This window comes from Andrographis paniculata, unplaced genomic scaffold, assembly GCF_009805555.1.
Source record: "Andrographis paniculata isolate CXL003 unplaced genomic scaffold, ASM980555v1 Contig35END, whole genome shotgun sequence".
Lineage (NCBI taxonomy): Eukaryota > Viridiplantae > Streptophyta > Magnoliopsida > Lamiales > Acanthaceae > Andrographis > Andrographis paniculata.
This window is the reverse complement of record NW_026137568.1, coordinates 1171177-1173986: the sequence shown is the minus strand read 5'-3', so window position 1 is coordinate 1173986 and position 2810 is coordinate 1171177. Positions and strand designations below refer to the sequence as shown.

Below are 2810 nucleotides of genomic sequence, written 5' to 3'. Positions count from 1 at the left end.
GGTGGGGGGTACCTATCTGTTCTTTCAAAGTTCTGATTTTTATGTAAACATTGATGTTCTTGCCACCAATTGTTTATTTATTGTGGGATTGTTAATGACCTGCATTCAAGCAGGTGATCTGTTATGGACAGAATGAAAACCATAAATTTAATTCAGATTTATTTCTTTTAATAGGAAAAAAGAATTTCATAATTCATAGGAAGTCAAATTCATGACTATTTCACACTCAAAAATCCCTTTCTATCTTATTCTTTTTCCATTGAAACGAAATTCCTACCTTAACTCTTACTATCAAATAACCTATTTATAAAACATAGACACAAACATATATATAGCAATCTCAAGACTTTAATTTATATATATATATAAATCAAGTTATATATATTTACATTTACTAATGCATGATTGATGCTACAGTGACCAGACGTTCATGGCTCGTGAGTAGACGAATCAATTATGATAGTCAAAGCATTAATGCAGACAAGATGTTGCTAACAGTTGCATAGATTTTTCTTTTCTATTTTAATATATATATATATATATTTAAGCACAGCTACCTTAACATGACACACAGCAGCAAAGGTGTGGTGTATTATTTTATATTACAAGATGATCTTTCATTCTGTATTTCTGAACCAAAATAAATTCTTGAACAGGCACCAGTCATTTATACAAATATGTCTACAATAATGTAAGAGCAAGCAAATGAATTCAGAGGCTTATTACCACTGTAAATCGAAATCCTTACATAGGTTCTATAAATCAGACACCAACTGAGAAAACAGTGGGAAAATTATTGTGCAAGGTGTATCATTTTCTGGAATTGCAGAGACAGTAAAGGTGAGCAAAATGGCAAGGGCAGAGTAGACATGCATATTTGTAAACAAAGCCCAAATGTCAAGTCAGGTTATTGCCCATTCACAAGACACCTCATGATATTTTGAATTTTGCAGAAAAGAAATATTAAAGAAAAAATAATTTGAAGTGATATTTGATAGGACAATCTATGCAGGCTGTGACTTCACTGTGAAAAAAAATGAAATAACTCTACAATGTAGACTATAGTCTATACTCCCTTCATTTAATTCATTTGTCTAGCAAACTGTAAATGCTACCAATAAATATGCAAAAAGGCCATACTTGTTGACATTTCAGAACAATGCAGATTGGTTGGAAACATGGGCAGTTAAAAAACACTTGCCAAAGAAAATTAATTGGTAATTTGTATATTTCATAATGTATGGCTCAGAAACAGCTTTCAATTTGTGTTTTTGTGTTACTGAGCCTCAGTAGATTTTCCTCATTGGAATCATGCTGTGTGATCAATAGGGTGGTAAAAACCATTCTGCTATCATCAAGTAATAATCAACTAAACAGTAAGTTTGAAATTATTCATCTATGCCAAGAAAGGCATAAAGCCAATAATGTTTTATCATAGTAAGAACACATAATGTTTGATTGATTTGAATAGTAATTTGAATGTGATATTTTATTATAAAAAATTCTAAAATTACATAGTGAAAAAGCTGAAATTAAACTTCAGGAGTAGGGATTCATTTCTTTATTTTTTACTTTTTCCATTCAAGATCAAGGGATGCATTTAAGATCAATCAAAATTTTGGGTCTCATTCCAGAAGGTTTGTTGCTGTGATTTTAGGGTTCAATTGGAACTTGTGAAACGATACCAGAATAAGAGATAACCAAGTACATTTTAAAATCAAATTCTAATAGATCAAGCGGTGAGGTTGACCATGATCCGGGTTCCACACCAAAATAATAAACTACAACTTTAATGCTTCCAGCGAAATGATACTTCAATTGTAACTTGAACATTTCTACACAATAGAATTTCCACAAAATATAAATAACACAACTGCAGTGATCGTTGTTAAAAGTTAAACTAGAACTACCAAAAATTTCAAGTAATGTACACATAATACAAAAGTAAAGAGAGATGAATACAATATTGTATCATAATGAATTACCATGAAAATTTCTCAGCCTTTGCTGGATTGAATATTTTACACTAATGAACGTACTCAATTATATCCCTTTTTCTGGTTGCAACCAGCAGCTTACTCCAAAAAATCAAAAACCTGCGCAGATACTCACAACATTAGAACCTGAATATAAACAAAATGATTTGCTACAAAATTCCACAACCTGAAATTAGGATCAAGCACTTCGAAATTAGTAAAAGCACAAGCACTAGGCTGCAATCCCAAATTAAATAAACAAAAAGAACAATAGTCAGCATATAAATGGAAAAACAATAACAAAATTCTCTAATTCTGAAAGATCTGATAAAGCAGAACAAAATGCAGCTGCAACTTACACTGTTACACACATCTTCGTTGCCAAGCTTACAAATGCCTTAACATTATAAGTCTGTCTTGGTGCTTTGAACTGCAAAATTCCATAAAAAAACTCCACCAAACAAAAACATCATCTCTGTAAATTCTGATAAACAAAGCACCAAGTACTCCGACCACCAAATTCAACAGTCCAGAGTTTCCATAATGCCATAACATACAGATATGTAAAAATCGTCGAAGCAAGTTAAAAAAAAACAACAAAAAAACAACAAAAAAAAACAACAATACTACACGCGATACAGCTAAAATCCTTGAACATAAACCAGTAAACCCATAAATTGAACATAACGAAAACGATCCAAAATCAGAACAAACACATAACACATTGAACGAACCTTTCCAAACAAATTTAAACCATTATGCAGAAATAATTAACAGCAACGGGATACTCAGATTAGTACAGTTTACAAACAAAATTGGAGCAAATAAAACAAA

At 31.3% G+C, this 2810-nt stretch overlaps 1 long non-coding RNA gene across 1 annotated transcript; it reads right to left on the bottom strand.

The window, feature by feature from the left end:
* Nucleotides 1–1979: 1979 nt before the first annotated feature.
* On the bottom strand, nt 1980–2810 carry LOC127249071 (uncharacterized). Its single transcript, XR_007838240.1, has 3 exons — nt 2336–2810; nt 2164–2213; nt 1980–2096 (listed from the first exon to the last, which is right to left on the bottom strand). It is a non-coding gene; the product is annotated as an uncharacterized LOC127249071 (long non-coding RNA).